The sequence below is a fragment of the Macrosteles quadrilineatus genome, unplaced genomic scaffold (assembly GCF_028750875.1).
Source record: "Macrosteles quadrilineatus isolate MER2022 unplaced genomic scaffold, UCM_ALF_1.0 Scaffold_1__1_contigs__length_201487025, whole genome shotgun sequence".
Taxonomy (NCBI): domain Eukaryota; kingdom Metazoa; phylum Arthropoda; class Insecta; order Hemiptera; family Cicadellidae; genus Macrosteles; species Macrosteles quadrilineatus.
In genome coordinates this window covers 70,671,997-70,691,492 of record NW_026542594.1, presented here as the reverse complement: position 1 = coordinate 70,691,492, position 19,496 = coordinate 70,671,997, and the positions used below count along the sequence as shown (strand labels likewise).

At 35.2% G+C, this 19,496-nt stretch overlaps 1 long non-coding RNA gene across 2 annotated transcripts; it reads left to right on the top strand.

Moving 5' to 3' along the window:
* Nucleotides 1-418: 418 nt before the first annotated feature.
* Nucleotides 419-4,938, top strand: LOC128983002 (uncharacterized). Of its 2 annotated transcripts, none has more exons than XR_008489775.1 (3): nt 419-510; nt 3,250-3,395; nt 4,789-4,938. It is a non-coding gene; the product is annotated as an uncharacterized LOC128983002 (long non-coding RNA). The 2 variants fall into 2 exon arrangements; XR_008489776.1 differs by having other exon boundaries at nt 428-444.
* The last annotated feature ends 14,558 nt before the right edge of the window (nt 4,939-19,496 follow it).

Here is a 19,496-nt window from a genome sequence, read left to right as displayed (position 1 = left end):
GCTTCCAAAAAAGATAACTGACCCGTGAAATCTTTTTACAGAGGTTGTTTATGTGAGCATGCCAAGACAGCTTGGAATCAATATGAATACCTAATAGCTTTACTGTTTGTAGGTCCAGATTTAAGGAGGTGCTAAGAATAATGTTTTGGGTTTTACTTTGGTTACAGAGAAGTTAATTTGTGAAGAACCAGTTTAGAGCATCTCCCTGGGCTTCACTGATTTCACTGAAGAGTTCTATTTTGTCTGAATTTTTAGCAAAAATTGATGTGTCATCAGCATATATTACTGACCTAGATTTAAGATTCTTTGGAAGATCATTAATGGCAATTATAAAAAAGAAAGGTCCCAGAACAGATCCTGGCTTCCTTCGTCTAGTTTCTTGTTCTGTTCTGCGTTTCTTCTTCTTCTTCTCTCTTATAGATCTGCTGCTGCTCTAAGTTTGAGGTTGGAATTTGTTTTGGAGAATTTATTGTTTGTCTATATCAATTGTCATACAAATTTGTATTTTAGGTGTGTATTTTCAATTTAGGCCTAAGTTACAACAACTACTACAGTTTAAAGAACCATTTTTGTCATCACAAAATTGAAAGGTGTAACTTATTGACATGGACATGGTCATTAGAATTTAATGTTTCAAGCAAATTCAAATTAGTTTCTGGTAGCCTATAAAATAAATTGGGGGTACAGTTTCCTAGGCTTCGCTAATATCGATTGAAACTATCAAATTGAAAATATTGATTAATAATCGATATTTAAAATACCGTAGGCTAGGCCTATCTATATCTATTTTAAAATTAAACTGCACTTTATGCCTTATGTCCTACACTATAATTCGAATAAATATATCGATCGATAAATCGATTATTTCATTCAATATGAGTTATCAAGTTTGGTTAGTAAAGTTAACCTAACCTAACTTAGCTAACCAAATGAATCGATACATCAAATAGGCCTAGTCTATCCATTAGTTGCATACTGTGCTTTTAGTTGGATTTTTAAACTCATAGGAAATTATGACTATTAGTTTTAATATAACTTCAGGTACTAGACTATTGATCGATTTCAAGCAAAAAGTGCACTAGTTTTTTTTTTTAATTTGATTTTTATAAGATGTTGACAAAGTATAAAGTTTTTCGTATGACAGTTTTAGTTTACCATTTGAGTTTTTAGCATTTTATAGCATAGCCTATACGTATTTGATAATCTCAGCAGCTGGAGTAGTGTGATTTTTTCTTTGATTATTGTGGCTTTACGTGACAGGTGGAGGTGGATGGCTATAACTTGACAAGGTTACATGGTACACATTAAATTCATAATGATTTGCATATTTCGGTAGACTGGCTTTTTCGTAGGCCTACGCTTCATTGCTCTTTACAATTTCAAGAGATCTATTGTTCAAGGCGTCAACGGGCAACTAACCTAAGTTTATCGCCATTCTAACGCATTATAACCCACCCTACAGGGCCCGGATTTTGTAGGTAGCAAATGCGCAACTAACCTACCACCAGGGCAACGGCCATCAAAACATTTTTATGTGTGATAATAAACCTTGTAGGTTAGTCTAAACTTAGTTGATACTACTAACGAAATAACTTAGCCATCTTAAAGACATCAAGTAATTAAGTAGGCCCATTTTATTGGTCGTTGAATAATCACTGATTACTAGGTATAGACTTCGTCTGAGACACATTAACTCACGGTATATAGGCTACTTGATCAATAGCGATATAGGCCTATTATCACAGTCACATTTTTTATGCATAGCCTATCAAATATATAGGCTCTATCAACGTTAAAATAAATAATAAGTATAGTTGTGCAGTTAAATAGATCAGGGGTAATAGTACTTGTTGTAATATGTAGTTCTACTTTATCAAATCCATTTCAATGCATCAAGCCAAAGAGCTGTAACCCCATGAATAGCCTAGGCTAGTCTAATAATATTTTAAGACATTTTTATTTTATGACATTAAAAACATTAGGCTACACTAAGCTAATGAAATCTTCCCATAAACTTAGCCTACTCGGCTTTTAATTTTTGCTTCGATTTTGACTGCCCTACCCGTCAATGAGGTTAAGGGTATAAGTTAGGCCTAACCTATACAAAATCCTGCCTTAATCTGAATGGGAAAACATTATTATTTGCAGATGATACAACGATGCTGTTCAGAACCTTTAGGATTACAGTTGTGTGGCATTTGGATCATTGCCGGCCAATCTTAAAGGATCTTAAGCTATGTTTCCATTCCTGCAAATTTGTGCCGGCACAAATCTCCAAATTTGTAGGAATGGAAACATCCTGGCTCAAGTCGCGGTACAAATTTGTGCCCGCCGACTGTGCGACAAAACATGTGCCCGAGCCGCGGGCACATGTGCCTGCAACTCGCGCATGCGCAGGTCCTCCAAACTACCGCATGCTCATAAATGACAGGTAATCATAACCTCAAATTTCGTTGAGTCCGTTGGAGGGAATTTTCGAAGCCACTTTGTACACGCAAATCTCTCATCAATTGATTAAATGCACCTTCCAATGCTCTTAGCCAAAAAACTTCTTATCCACTATCTAGGTAGTTTTCTTCTAAGTTCATTGTATGCACCAGCCATAAATAAAAAAGCAGAGGCTGTTATGTCATCCATGGTGATTTGTAGAACACAATATAATCAAAATCAGCCACCGAACCTCACCACATCACAATAAAAGAGAACACTGCCTTGTCTGCCAGTTGTAGTCGCGGGACTTGTGCCTGGAATGGAAACGGCATGACAAACTACGTGCGACATGTGCCTCGACTTGTGCCTGCGACTTGTAGGAATGGAAATGTAGCTTAAGGGTACTCACGGCGTAGTGCTTGATATCCTGACCCTAGAAAAGATGACGTGCAGGCAGTGGTGGATCTAGAACAGTCACAAGGGGGAGGGGGTTCGGGGGTACCCCCTCCCTCTCCAAAAATTTGTTTAAACTAAGTCTTCAAAAATGGCAGTTTTATACCATTTCTTTGTCCTAAGTTAGTGTGACAAATTATTTTACGCAATTTGTATGCACTACTGTATTACATGCAGTCAAAAATATATGACATATATTTCCAAACTGCGACTGCCCCCCCCTCTGGATCCGCCACTGGGGTGCAGGAGTACTATACCAGAAGAGCACAAAATATAGACATTTCCTGCTGTCGTCTCAAACGTACCTAGAATAGCTATCCTCGTTCTACTATTAACTACAACTCATAACTGCCTACTCATTTGCAGGAGATGGATGCACCCTCCTTCAGAAGGCGCTGAAAGGAATACTAATTTATAGGCCGCTGTACTCCGTAAAAGAACTTAAGGAAGAGCACCTAGTGAGATAAGTGTATGTCTGCCATATCATCCGTTAAACAGCCAGGTTTTTGAAGGTATAGTTTATTGTAAATATTATATATAGAGTTATTTATTAAATCACTTAATAATTTACTAGCTTTTGTGCCCGTGCTTCGCAACGGGAAGATGAACTATACCGCCTAATCCAAACAGTTGTTAAGTAGTCCGAATTTATGAACAAAAGCTACCAAATGTTGGCCTACTATATAAAAACAATTATGACCAACATTGTAATTGCCCTACTGTTTACGTTAAAATAATAACATAATATTCATTTTCATATTTGAGTTGTTTTGTCTCAAGATCAATGAACCAACTATAAAAGGTATAAAATTACCTCAGTACTGCCAGATTGATCCTGTTTAGTCCTTATAGATTACGGGTTTTAAGGACTTAAGTCCTCATCATGAGATCTTGTACGAGGACATTTAACACTGTTACTTCGAAAGGGTCATCAAGAGTTAAAATGCGAAACACGGACATATACTATTTACAGTCATAGACGTTTTATGAACAAAACGAGTAGGCTTACTGACAAAAACTTACAATGTGCAACCCCAATATCGTGCGCACAGTTGCAGATGAGGGTCATGACTGCGATGCGGAAGATGGTTGGGAAGTGGACTTTGTACAGCTCGGCTCCTTGTTCATCAGCTGTTCTTGTTTTTTTATTAGAGTATCATACAGAGCGTTAGACTGTAAACTGATTTTGTCGTTTAATAATGTGTTAGCTTGAATTTTGATAGTTTTATAAATTTCAAATTCTTCTAAAGCATCCATTCCTGTATATTGCTTTTACAATCAAAATAAACTACGCCATGGCTCGGTCCCCAGGTACTTATTTCAATTCAGGAAATTAAAGCCTTTACAACTATTATTCAACAAAAACTTCTTTGCACTAACTTGATCAGGGAAATATAGGCCTAGACAAAATATAAAAGGTTTAATTTACCTGTTGCTGATCCTGTTAAAACTGTTAACAGGGGCAGGCCAAGACCATAAAGCACTTCATCCAAAAATAAAATTATTGCACACCCCATACAGTTGTTTTCTTGAAGTTACAAGTTCAGGCGTCCGATAAAAGCCTGTAGCTTCCCAATTAGATCCTCCTCAGGAAGATATCTACCTCTTGCCACATTAACAAGAGTTATTCTTCTTAAGAAGAATAACTCTTGGTAATGTGGCAAGAGGTTAACATGTGTCTTTAACAAGCAATGAAAGCCCCTCAAAGATCGAGTTTGTGTCGCACGTTTGTAGGCAGAATAAACCAGTTAAAAACTTTTAGTTAAGGGTACCTATGGTGGTAATTTATTGTAAAATAAGACCTTTTTATTTGAAACTACCAACTACACCAACCCGCATAATTTGGTACCCCTGAGTATTTTAAAATTGTGACTTTCTTTACCAAGATTAAAATGTTTGTTTCAGGAAGAAAGATGTAGCCCCAGCTCTGGACAAAAATATTATGGAGAAGGTTGGCCGCTGTACAGGGCAGCTATAGTTATTATTATATGTTGCCTTTTATTGTTATGTACTGTTTTTATACTTTACCAATAAACCTTATATTTATCTAGAGCAGTTAATTTTGTTAAAATTCTTACCAGTAAACTTCTCTGTAATTTGTAAAGAAAACATGTAGAAATGATTATATATTTTATTTTGATCTTCTAACTATTTTGACAGTTTTATAGATAAAATATTCTTTTTTAGCGAATTTCCCATATAGGGAATAAGCTATTACCGTAGTACTCATGGTAAGACCTGGACGCGGGACCGATTTTTTTTTTCGTTTTGAGGTCCCTAGAGGCCAAAAACACCATCCGTTCAAATTCATATATATATATATATATATATTTATATATATATATATATATGTGTCCGTCAGCACGATAACTCAAGCAAAAATGATCCGATTTTGATGAAATTTGGTACAAACGTGTAAACCTAAGTTTATTCGAACGAGTTCGCGATCCAGCATGATCGGACCATGGGAACGGGTGTTTACGGGGGGTTTTATGGGGTAAAAATAGGTTTTTCCCATTTTTGACCCAAAAAACTTAAAATTTTGCAATTTATTTCCAAACCATTTTGTAGAGCTTAAAAAAACAAATAATTTAGTATATTGAAGCGTTATTATGCGCCTAACGGTTACGGAGAAAATTCCAAAAAATTGTAAATTTAAAATTCCCATGTTATTCTTATGGAGAATAAGTAAACTGTTGTAGTTTGCTTGTTTATGATCATATTTTGATCAAATTTGGAAAATGTTTTTATTTCTTACTAACTATTAACATTTTACAAAAAAAAAAAAACAATTTTACCCTCCCATATGCAGCAAACCTAAGTACTTGTTAAACTAATTCTATTTAAATCGGGAATAAATGTTAAATTTTTAAGTAGACATTTCAGTGTAAATCCAATCAGTCAAATGGAAATTCGCTTAGTCTGCAGGTTTGCTGCGGCGGGGGTATTTAGATATATTTTTTATTGTTCTTGTTCGTACATGTCTCAGATAACTATACATAAAGATAAATTGATATTTATAATTATATTATATATGCGAGTGCCAATCTTAAGAAGCAAAGTTAATAAGTAGCTAGTAAAATAAAAAAAAATTGGTGTTTGAGTGTACTGTAAAAATGAAATAAGTAATTCAAAAGTTGAAACAAAAACTCTATTTAGCCAACCCAATAAAATCACTCAAGAATTTTCCTCTGAATAAATGTTTGAACTTCATAGTCTAGAGGTGTTAGGTTAATGAGACATAAGACTGCTTAAGAGGGTGTTGCTCAACGTGTAATGAACAAAATTAAATTAAGAAAAACAACAAAAGTAAAGCAAAAGAAAACTTTGAAAATGCAAAGATCAACAATAATAAGATAAATAAATTTACAACATTATAATTTACAAGAAAAGAAAATCAATGAAAAATTTAAAAGAATGAGTTACTGACAAACTATATGACTTGTTTGTTTTACAAAACTTTAGTTATATACAGGGCCGGATTTCCCAATAGGCCCGGGCCTATGGGCGCAAGGTCCCAGAGGGCGCACGGCCGAGAGTAATTTTTTTTATACCTAGGTTATCTAAAAATAAAAAATAAATAGTCATAGTTGATAAAAAAAACTCCAAAGCATTGTGATTCTGAAGTTCATAAGAAGAAATAATTGTTAGGAAATCTAAACTATTTTTCAGAATTATCTACCACTAGATATACGCCGTGCGGCCTTGGGCTGCCTCAACTTAGGGTGGCGAGGACTATAAGTGTAATGTAAACAGAGTATCTGCTTAGATGAGCACTGTGGGTACGGGGTTAATCCCCTTTCTTACAATGTAAATCTATGTTGTAAACTTCTTGACATACGAGAACTACTTTAAGGACAATTTATACTAGGCGTACGCTCATTCTTCCTGTATTGGGGGCCTAAGACATTGAAAAAGGCTGTGCTGGTAAAAGCGACCAGTAAGACCGAAGACCCTAGTTGTTGCCGCACATAAAAATTATACTGGATATATAGCAGGTATGGATACAAAAATCATGGATGCTCAAACAGTGTCTTGCACTGCAGATCATTTTGAGAGTGCCAGAGGTCTTGGCACAGATGTGCTGAATGTCTGGCCCAAAGCCCAAATGCACATGGCGAGTCAATAAGAATCTGGGAAATAGTCAATATCCAGAGATTTTTGTTAATGCCAACAATTTTTAACTTATTCTTGGTGGAATCAACCATTATCTTTGGTCAAGTCTTAGCTAAGACATCATTAAGAGACTGAGACGGTGGTGTCATCCTGTAATTCAGCTACTATAAGAGGTCGAGTTGTGGATATTTATAGGCATGTACTGTGGATGTGATACTTCGTGGTTTGAATTAACGCCCTTACTACGACTATCCGCAGTACTATCCTGATAATTAGACCAATTTTTTTATACCAAGGAAAAATGTGGTTCGGATTCTACTACTCGTATGAACTGTAGGTCCCTATAGTTTCCATTAGCCCAAAGTATGGGCTATTAATTGACAGTTGTGTCTAAGGAATATGTCAGCCTTAGTCACTAACAAGGATCTACAAATCGTGCCACTCATCCATCCTACACTCATCTCCATGCATACTGGTACTTGGCTTAAAATACCTACTTTGTAGTTTGTATGGTTGCCATTTCAAATTAAAGTATTAAGCCTAAGGCAAAATGACTCATAATCATAGAGGGAAGCAACTTTCCACAAACAGATTTATTTCGTCAGCGAACTAAGGGATCTTGATAACTCTCTTGATGTCTTTAAAGAATATGTACAACTAAAAATATCTGTAAATTTCTTTTGAAATTCTTTTGAAATTGCATATTTTCATGATAAATATGCAATGCAATACAACAAAGTAACTTTTGAACATTAAAAATAGCTGTTAACAACAAATTTTTCGATAAAACTCTTTACAAAAATCTGAAGGGCAGGTCCAGAATTGGTGGCCTCTCAAGTCCGTAAATTGCATCTGTGATGTTGTTTAGTAAGATCAACGCTAAATGATTATCCGTTAACTTAACTTATCCAATCAATAGTGTTATTAATACTTATGAAGTCAAACGGAACGGGGTGAAGCCCGTGGATAACAGCTAGCTGCCTAGTTGATATAAAACACGTTTTTGAAAATAATTCGTTTGATGCTTTAAATGCAAATGTTAGGCATTTATTTTATGAGTTATTTAACTTTTCATACAACAGATCTATGGAACATAACAATAAATTATTCTCTTTAGCGCTCCATTAACGAAGCACGGATATGGCGGCTAGCTATAGAACGCTCTATTTCGCAACGGGTACACAAGTTCATTTAATACAATTGATACAATTGTATACATTTAATTGTTTGATGTAATAATTAAGTCAATAGCCCAAAAGTAAACACATCCGATTTATTGTGCATCCTATGTTCAATTGTGTTTTGGATTTTGTCACATAACCTGAAAACCAGTCAAACGGTTACATGGAAATTGTGGGAAATTTCGCTCTACAAGTGCCTGCTGCATCCCTGCATTTATCCCACTGAGCTAGATTTATCCAACAGTGTTGTCATATTGAGGGAGTAACACTAAATTCAGGGGCGTAATCTCGCTGAATAAAATTAAAAGTCTGCAGCAACACCTATTTAAAATTTTAAAGACAACTTTGTCTGGAGCTCCGTTTTTATATATTCTACTACTGTATTTAACTTATGGATTTTATTTTGTACCTTTCATATGTGTTATATTTAGCTAATAATCTTAACATATAAAAGTAAAAGCCCTCACTCAATGATTCATTACTAATCCAACTTCCAGACTAGCTAGAACGTTGAAATTTGGTGTACTGATTCTTCAGGCATTAAATAGAAAAACTAATTAGTTTTTATCCTGATCTGACTTTTGGGTTCCACCCAAGTGGTTCTGGAGTTTCCTTAACCTTATACGTATCTATATTATTACTATTATTAGACTTTGTTGGATTTTGTGTGCAGCAAATTGACCCATGACCCATAAGTTTGAATGTTTATAGGCATATTGGGTATCTATATATTAAATATAGATACCCAATATATTTAATAGGCAAACACGAATTTTGTGACGTATCCGTTTTGAAGCTGCTATGCATCCGATCACCACGTAGATAAATGCTTTCCATTGACCTACCTTTATATTGATTGGCATAATATCACTGACAAATGATCACTATAATGTATCTCAAAACATATATAAGACCTAGAATAATAAAATTTTGCATTGCGACGACAATCCATGTATATGGTGTAGATGTACAAAGTTGGGGGTTTTGCAAAGTTCTAAATTCAAGGGTGGTTTAGGGGATTAAATCTATTTCAGAAGAAATTCGAGTATGCAAGATATTATATTTTGGTCTGTAACTTATAAGCTACAATGCTTGGATCTTAAATCTTATGGAAGATCGGTAGTGTAGAATAAACTATCCACAACTTTTGTATTTCAAGAGTGTTTTTCTATCTCAAACATATTTCGAGTAAAATAGGTTTACATTCAAAACTGTGAAAATTTGCTTGTTCCACCACCTATAAAAACTAGTCAGTGTCCGCGGTAAGTTTAACCATATGATTACCAATCTTTTATTTTATAAATAGCATTATTTATGATATAATAATAATGCATAAATCAATAAAAGCTGTTAAAAACCTATCAAGTGTACTATCGCAAGTATAGCTACCGATATTATTACATTTTAGGAGCTTGCTCCCGTAAACATTTGAAATCTTCTATTCTAAAGCTTCAATTCAGTATAGGTTGTTATCATTAACCGGAACTGCTACACAATTTGTTGTAAAACGGTGATACTTTTCTTTAAACGTTAATAGAGTCAATCTTCTTATATTTAAAAATAAATTTAACCGATTTTCATGATTGAGGTCTCGAATTGAAGGTGTGCACAGATTTCACTCTAAGCATCGGCATATATATTGATCTACTGTATTACTCGTCCAAAAAACATATTTGACTTTTTCGAATTTTTACTGCTATTTAAGATGCATTTCACCAGTTATAATTCTATAATCCTACATATTTTGGTCTAAGAACCTTCAGTGAAATGCCGGCTTTCATTTAAGCTATTAATTAGTTATCCAAATCGGACGGACTACAAGCAATTGCAATGTGAACAACCAACATATAAATTATTTTTTATAAGGGTTTTCTATGATTAAAAATCAATAGGTCCACTATTGTTTATGTTTTTTCATGTTTTTGACGCAAAATAGTAAGTTAATTAAAGGTTTTAATTTGAGATATTTATCGTTTGAATCAGTTAAGATCAAGATACTCAATACAAATTTATAAATTTGATTATTGCTCGAATATGAGGTTCGCAAGATGAATTACCCACATAACATTACCCTTGTATGGGAATGTTTATTGCTCCAGACTTTTGGGTTGGCAGCACTGTTCACCCCATAACAACTACTCCCTCCCCCAGAAACCTTGCAGCCAATGAGAGCAGTCGATGCCCCCACCACAAGAGCAAGAGGGCGTTCATTACCTCACCAAATTGAAAAGTAACCAACCTGACCGATTTCAATATCGGGCAGGTAGGTCCCTTCACCAGTTTGAAAGGTTACCTACTTGAAGGGATCCCGTGTGTACACGTTAAAACTAATTAATTGACGTATTTTAAAAGGCATATTTGAGACCGCACTGTACATTATACGTAGCTATGGCTTAACATAACGCGATCAATTAAAGCTCCGAACATTAAAAAGTGCATAATCTTTTTCCTAAGCCCATCACATCAACTTTGAGCTATTCTAATGGTAATATACAATGTTAAGAATAATCAGTATGAGTATTATTGGGCCAGTCCCCTAAATTGCGAAGTTATATGGCAAAATGTATAGCCTATGTTTGATAGAAACTCGCATCAGGAAAACTGCACAATCTTTTTCCCAAGTCCATCACATCAACTTTGAGCAATTATAATGGTAACATAAAGCGTGTACAATAATCAAAGTATGAGTATATGATTGAGGCAGTCCCCTAAATTAACAAGTTATATGTCAAAATGTATATGGTTGATAGGAACTCTAGGTATCAGGAAAAAGTGCACAATCTTGCCATATAACTTCGTAATTTAGGGGACTGCCTCAATCATACTCATACTGATTATTGTACACGCTTTATATTACCAATATAATTGCCCAAAGTTGATGTGATGGACTTAGGAAAAAGATTGTGCACTTTTTCCTGATGCGAGTTCCTATCAACCATATACATTTCTCCATATAACTTCGTAACTAAGGGGACTGCCTCAATCATAGTCATGCTGATTATAATACACATTCTATATTACCATTAGAATACCTCAAATTTGATATGCTGGGCTTAGGGGCAATATTGTGCACTTTTCCCTGATGCGAGTTTCTATCAACCATATACATTTTGCCATATAACTTCGTAATTTAGGGGACTGCCTCAATCATACTCATACTGATTATTCTAAACATTGTATATTACCATTAGAATACCTCAAATTTGATGTGATGGGCTTAGGGTCAACATTGTGCACTTTTTCCTGATGCGAGTTCCTATCAACCATATATATTTTGCCATATAACTTCGTAATTTAGGGGACTGCCTCAATCATACTCATACTGATTATTCTAAACATTGTATATTACCATTAATTAGAATACATCACAGTTTTTGTGATGGACTTAGGAAAAAGATTGTGCACTTTTTATGTTCGGAGTTTTAATTGATCGCGTTATGTTAAGCCATAGCTACGTATAATGTACAATACGGTCTCAAATATGCCTTTTAAAATACGTCAATTAATTAGTTTTAACTTGTATACACGTTTTATCAAGGTATAATTGATATTATATAAATGTAAAAACATCATTTCTCACCGTATTGTCGTTGAATTGCGTCCGCAGGCGTACCAACCCATATCTATTACAACCCGATAAAGCGCCGATGAAAAGAGCCGCTAACTTCACGACGGTGAAAAACCGACTATTGCGAGCCTTTCATTGCAGGGAAAAGCCACCCTTCTGTGCATGCGCTACTAACTCGTAGCAGCTGCAGCTGCCGCCGTTCGCCGTTTCAGAAAATCACACTAGGTCACTATTATCATTGAGTGTGTTAACTATTATCTTAACTGCAAATAGTTCCTTTCTTCCCTTTCACAATCTACTTGAAACTGGAACCTGGAACGGTTGCCCCGTACTGCCTGTAGCGCTTAACTCCAAACAACTAAACTAACTGAACAATTTTGCATATTTTGTTTGTCTGTTTTACTTACTGTAAACTCTGGCACCTCCTTCGTTTCAGTAAATAAATAAGTAAATTGGGCAGGGCTTCCGTTATAATCTATCGTTTTAATTGTACTCAAACATATTATCCAAATACATGTCTACAAAGCTTTTTGAGAATTTGGCATCTGTATTATTAAAAGAATTTGTTGTATTTTTGAATTCAGCACATCGCCCCGGACCCATAAATTTGTATATTTTTGGGCATATTGGGTAACAATGCTCTTATCTTATCTTACTAATATTATAAATCTGAAAGTTTGTGAGTGTGTGTGTGTGTGTGTGTGTTGCTCAATCACGCATAAACTACTGGACGGATTTGGCTGAAATTTGGCAAGATGATAGCTCACGTTCACGATTAACATTTAGGCATATTCTTACCACAAAAATCCTTTCGGGCTCCACCTCAGTGGCTCTGTAGCTCTCCATGTTAACCTTATGAGTATTCATTTTTAAAGGAAATTAAAGAATTTAGTCATCTGTTTCAACTAAAAAAATTGGTTCTATGATATGCAAAAGCATTAAAAGTTATAAGATTTACCAACAGGGTGCAACACTATAATTTTTTCTGAATTTATGAAAACAGCTAATTCGAACCATTTACTATTTGAAATAAGCAGCAACAAAAAACTGTGATACGCAGTAAGAACTGTCAAAGTTGGACTCTTTACAGTTATGTTTATGTTTTTAAATTCATGAATAATTTGTGATATTTTGCGAATTGTTGATAATTTATTTTTCTCTATTGTTTAGTGAAGTGGTAGAACATTGTGGCTATGGTAGATGTGTAATATTAAAGTATACCGTAAATTTAAAGAAGCAAATTTGATCAAAATATGTCCTCCCCAATTGCAAACGCAAAGCTTGAGTATAACTGCAATAAGCATTTTATACTTATATGCCAACCGGACTAGCAGAGTACCCGTCCTTCGTACGGGGTTGGCTGCCAACCCCGTACGAAGGACGGGTACTCTGCTAGTCCTCTATATAGTTCCTTTTTATTATATATCAATTATCAATCATTGACATTGGGACGCCACCTACGTGCGTATTTAATTTTAACCCAAATATGATTGAAGGATGAGTGTAGAATGGTGCGTGATGACCTGTGTAGCTTTTGTTACTGACTAAGATCAGCGGTTTCATTAGTCAGGATCATTTATTTAAAGCCCAATGGTCAGGAACAACTATGGGTCCAGTTTCGAACCATCAAAAAGCTACTGACTTTTCTCAGGATCGAGCCGGCGACCTTTCGATTCAGCTACCCAGCCAGTTTTGCAGGGTTGGATGATATCCCGTGAAAGCCCTTTGTCCTAATAGGTTTTTTTTTAATTTCAGAGTTTGTGCTCAATAGTTCTGCTGTCAATCATCTGATTTTTTTCTAGTTTACATCAAGAAACAGATGGTTAAAATACAATTTTGTTTAAATCCATGCGAAAATGGATAATGTTTTAGTGAATTAAAGTAAAACTAGTGTACATACTACATGATGCTCGAATTCGAGCAATTGCATTGTATTACAGAATTTTATTTCAAAACGAATAACAGTCATATTTACAGTGAGTTTAAAAGAGTCAACTCAAAGATTACCGGTGTGTAACTCATGGAAATACTCACGATGTATATAACAGTTTGATATAATTAATCAACATTTCCTGTAAATATTTCATTATATTTCATACGCTGGTATTGGTTTTTAGTTTTTTTATAAACATTTTCTGGCTTATATCCGCATAAGGTTGTCCATGTTTATCCTGGTTATTGATAAACCTGCATTGTACCACCATTGTAGGTAGTTGTATAATGTTTTATGTTTTGTATATATCCGAACGTTTCCCTTTCTTTCTTATATGCTCCCAGCGTAATTGCCACTCATCTAACGTTTCCTCTCTTCTGGTACTCTTACTTTCCGACGTAGTCCTACCCAGGCCATGTCTTCCAAAATCCTAATGCTATTTTCAATGAACAGGTTGAGTGGAATGGCTCCGGCTAAACCCTAATCGAATCATGCGATACGGCATTGTATGATTTCCCTACTTTTAACAAAACTCTTCTTGCATATGCCTTTTCAATCTTATCTTCCTAGCATCCTTACCCCAGAACTCGTATCCGTAAAGCATTGCTGTCTCAACACCCTTTGTACGTCATCAAATGCTTCCCAATCATGCCTATTTTAGTAGCTCTGGCCTGTTCTGCTAATTTCGCGAAGACTCCTATAATATTTTTGCACATTTCCTCCACGTGTTTTCAAAATGCATTCCTTTACGTACAGTCACTCCTTAATCAAGCCTGGCGATATCAAGATTCCTGTTTAACTCAACATCAATGTTTTTTTCTAGAATTGTTGGGACCTGCCTGAAAGGTAGGGTTTTCATCCTTTCTTCTGATATAATCAAATATTCTTTTCGGAGATAAAAAAACATGTTTAAAACTAATATAAATAACTTCTTATCATTATTCTTGTGCACCTATCATAAATAATGATACAGTAGAATACAGGTGCCATAGCCATCCCTTACAATAGATCAAATCGGATTAAAAGTTAAATTGTTCCTTCGATGCAGTATTGATATTCTTCACTCATTAAATAATGTCCTGTAATTTTGTTTCAGTAAAACAAAGATCTTAAAAATTACAACAAATAGTGTAACTCCTGTACTGTCAGTTGGCTTTTAAATTCATTGCACCTTTATAAACGTGTTTTGCAGTGAAACTCCAATTTTTAAATCACATAAACAGAGTGGATTTTCTTCTTTTCTACAAATCTAATAAATCCTTATAGCTCATGGTTCCATTAATTTCAATTTTAGTATGACCAGCTGTTTCAAATATTACTGTTCAAAGTATTCATCTGTTCAAATCCAAACAAACATTTTCTCCCTAACAATAACATGGGAACTTTGAAGATTTCAAACATTTTTTGTTTGATAGCAAATATACAGGCCACAACCTATCCAATGACACCTTAAACATGGTCATCGGATCAAAACAACTATCACAAAATTCATGTTGGCCTATTAAATATATAGATAGATGATAGTATTCTCGAGCCCACTTACAATGCGGTTCATCCCATTATCGGCATCCTCATGCCGTAAAGAATATATACTTACTTATCGCGAATGGACCCAGACGGATCACGCAAAGCATTCTGATATCATTTTCTTCCATGCCTACTTATTTAATCTTTTCTCCATGTCTCCTTTTCCTCTCTTCTGTCCATTTAGTTCCTGGCTTCTTTGGTGCCTTTTCTCTGACAAAACTACCCACCTTTTACCTTATTTCTAAAAATTTTTCTATAACATCTTCTAGTTAAGTACATTTTTGCTTTTTGTAAATCTAATTTTACTTGGCCAATCCATGGGGCTGTTCATTTAACCTTTTCTATATAAGTGAGAATTTTATTGGTGAGTCTTTTTAAGGGGAATCATTAGGGGAATGGTTACTTGTAACAAGTCCATACAATTTTAGTCTCCGACTTATTGTGTTTGCTACCAAGTTTGACATGTTTTCTGTGTTCTTTTATTGACTGCAGTTTGCATCCTTCATCTGTCAATTTTGGACCTACAATTTTTCTTTTAACTTTTCGTTCTTTTAATATCTTTTCTGTATCACATTTTGTGTGGAGAGTAAGAGTTTCTCTAGCATACAATGCTGCCGATTTACTGCGGAGTAGTGCCTGATTTTGTGTTAGAGGAAATGCATTTCTTATTGTAGATTTCACGTGCCATATTTTAGGTATATGCTCTTTTCATTTTCTGTTGTCTTATCTTCTGTGCAACTTTTTATACTATTACACACTATGACATGACATAATTTATCTTTATTATCTCTGAATAACGTGATAGCATCTTCAATTTTACTACCCCCCACACAGAAATTAATTTCCGTCTTTCCACTGACGAGTTGGACGTTATTTTTAATATTAACTCTCCCAAACGTACAGAATGACAGTCACCAATAATTTGAAATTTGTGGTTCATGTGCACTATCCAAACGTTATATTTGATTAGTTTGGCTAGATTCGCGTGAGAGATCATTCGTGACCAACCTCGACCTAGCCTCATCTCGTAGGTTTTGTCTGTTTGGTTGTTCGTTCAAACGTCCCCCAAAGGTGTTCTGTGAACATGGTTAATGGTTTTCAAAGCAAATGTTCTAATAGGTTCACTACACTAGGGCTAATCTACTGTACAATAATTGAGAACTAGGCTAACTTAGGCCTAAGGCATGTTAGTGTTTTTATAAGCCTAGGCCAACATAAAAAGCAAAAATACAAGATGTCCAGATTTCAATATCAACTTCGAGAAATGCTTTTGTAATAAACCAAAACCCAAGGGAAAGATCACTAGGTATACTTCTTGCTTGAGTATGACTATCATTCGCATTCACATCCACCAATTGCACTTGCACATTGCACAATCAAGGAGAAGGAATTAATTAATTATCGAAGAAGAAGAAGTGGAAGAAGAAAAAGGCTGTGCTAAACGCAAAAAAGTTGCCAATGTTTTTAGGGTTTGATTCTAAACATGAAGCCTGCTAAAGCAGAAACTTCCCAATGCACTAAAAACGAAAAATACCATGAAGTGAGCATGAAATACCCTATTTTACCCACTAAAATAGAATACCCACAAAAATACCCACTATAGCTTAAAATACTCACAAAGTGGGTAATTACCCACCAATTCGAAACCCTGTCAGTGAATCGGGGTAGCGGATTTTTATCCCCCTGGAATTTTACCCCCTGGGCAAACGTGACGTCACAAACCAGGGGGTAAAATTCCGGCCGCGAACTTGTGAGTTTCGCGACATCAGCTCGATGGATTAAACGCTGAATTAAAAATATATTTTCACGGTTGTGAATTTAATCAGAACACATCAAATTATAAAAACCTAGAGTGTACGGCCCGGATTTTTACCCCCCGGAATTTTACCCCCGGAATTTTACCCCCCGGAATTTTACCCCCGGAATTTTACCCCCCGGATTTTTACCCCCGGAATTTCACCCCCTGGCTAGATATAAAATTAGTGAGAATGATTAATTATCTTCATTCTGTTTTAATTTAATAGTAAACATTTTATTATTAAGTAGCCTATCTTAATTTATTTGTGACATTAACTAATCGAACATGTTTTTAATTTTAATTTTGAGATTCAAGTATTAGGATTCGATCTTTGAAGCCAGCTTTTGGTTAATATGACGTATATACAATCAACTGAATGATAATTGTTTCGAATATTTCTTTAACGATTTATTATACAACCATGGTAAAACATTGTTTTTCGTGTTTTTATCAAACAATACATTGTTTTTCGAATTCGTTTGACTTACCCTAGTTGAGATTACAAAATAAATAAATAAAGATAGGCCACTAAATAATGAAATGTTTACAATTAATTAAAAACAGAAATAATAAAACCAATCATTCAATTTCTAAAATCGGCCAGGGGGTAAAATTCCGGGGGGTAAAAATCCGGGGGTAAAATTCCGGGGGGTAAAATTCCGGGGGTAAAATTCCGGGGGGTAAAATTCCGGGGGGTAAAAATCCGGCCCGTACATTTCAGTTGTCTAAACACTTGTTATATAGACAGGGGGTAAAATTCCGGTTTTTATCGCTAATTGAATTAATCACGCTCTGACTATTTTCATTAGACTTCGAAATCCGCGGGGGTAAAATTCCGGCCGCGAACAAACTTTTGGCCACTCAGGTTACTACGTCATAGTGACGTCAGCTTTGCCCAGGGGGTAAAATTCCAGGGGGGTAAAATTCCGGCGACCCAGTGAATCACATTCCTTACTATTATCGTTCCTTTTAGCGTTATCTTGACCCCTCCATGTCTGTCTGGGGACACCGAAACTGCCACGACGTTTTACGATCATGCTCCATACTGAAACTGCCACGGCAATTAGTGAGGATTATAAGGGTGTTTTTTAGAGGGCTAGAAACACTGAAACTGCCACGGCGGATTCCCCAGATAGACGGGGAGAAACGGGAGACTTAAAATTCCCATTCCTGTCTTAACCTTTAATTTCTTTCACAATGGAAAAATTAGTGATTGATTTGCCCTTTTGTATTTATATTTTATGAGTTATTTTTATGTTAATTTAAGTTTTTGGTGTTACGACCGTAGTATTTACTTTATGAGTATTTATTCCGTCTCTTGAGAATATATTTACTTTAATGAATAATTATTTACCACTAAGAAACAAGTATTATGTTCATTTACCACTTATATAACACTGCATTTTATATGATCTGTTCGACGCTTTTAATTACACTAGAGTTGATCAAAAACGAATATAATACTGTAAAATTGTAATATTCAAAAATAGTTTTATTCGCCCAAGACGCTAGGTTGCAGAAGTACAAATACTGTAGGCTACCAACCTTCATGGCCTGCAGAGGGGTGTTCACGTGGAATCTAAGTGGAATGCCCTCCTATTCGCTTGACTCATGTAATATTTTTCAAATTCAGTATTTCTCAAGAGTTTTGTGTCATCCTTCAGAAAGTTAGTAGTAAGGGATTTGGTGTGTTAGTTCTTAGTTGATAGTCTTTCGATAAAGGATAAGATATTTGAAACGAAGATAAGAGGCGTGGCGTTGTTAGTAGACCGCTACCGTTTTTTTTATACAAAGTGTGGTGTTAATAAGTGGTTTTGCTAGAGAAAAAATCGGGGAGGATGTCGAGCAAAATGCTTCACAGATTATATGTAACAACCAGTAACAGTAACTGAAACGATTTTAACGCGTGTATAAAAAGGTACAGTTTTTATTATGCTGCAACTCATAAAATTGTTAACAAGGGATATTGATGTAAATTTTTACATTTAAAATATAAATGGCAACCATTCTTCAGTCACTGTAGTGGGTTGAGTTTAGATAGAGACCTCTAGCTTTTGTCGACAGCTTTTGTCAATAGCTTTTGTCGATCCGTGATAATTCTTTCTTCGATATATATTTCTTCGACTAATGGCCTATTAAATATGAGGTGTCACTCGATGGGGTCACCAAAATGACCCATTTTGGGTTTAAGAACAACATTTGAATACAACAAAAAGTTCACTTGCGTGCCATAGAGACGTGTACAGAGTTTTGTTTTCTTGGCGTAACCCATTAAAAATTTAACTGGTGATGTCCATACTTTTGCCCAGCCCTGTATATTTGAATAAACAAAATTTATAATGAGGTACTGTATATTACTAAATAAATATGCAAAAACATACACCGAGGAGAAAATGGGAAGGAAATTCGTGTTGATTTCCCACCAGGTGTAACATCCGTGACAATTTTCTGTCATCATAGAAACGACCGAGATTATTACTTGCGATTACG